Here is a 265-nt window from a genome sequence, read left to right on the forward strand (position 1 = left end):
AGACTTGACTCTGAACCGCAGTTGGTCCTTGAGAGACGACCTAGGGGTCATTCCCTAGCATTATACTGCATTTCTAAATTGCAATCAAATTTGTATGGGCCGCGACACCCATCATACCCACCGTTGAGCCGTGGCCTAGTGTTGGGCGGTGGACTTTTGGGCCTGGGCTGATTTTTTTGTTAGTTTTCTGAGTTATAAATAGAATTGCACTACCCAGAAGGGGTATCTTTTGACAGAAAGAGGCGCAGAAACAGTCTTCACCCCT

Source organism: Vigna radiata, unplaced genomic scaffold, assembly GCF_000741045.1.
Source record: "Vigna radiata var. radiata cultivar VC1973A unplaced genomic scaffold, Vradiata_ver6 scaffold_95, whole genome shotgun sequence".
In the NCBI taxonomy this organism is placed as follows: Eukaryota; Viridiplantae; Streptophyta; class Magnoliopsida; order Fabales; family Fabaceae; genus Vigna; species Vigna radiata.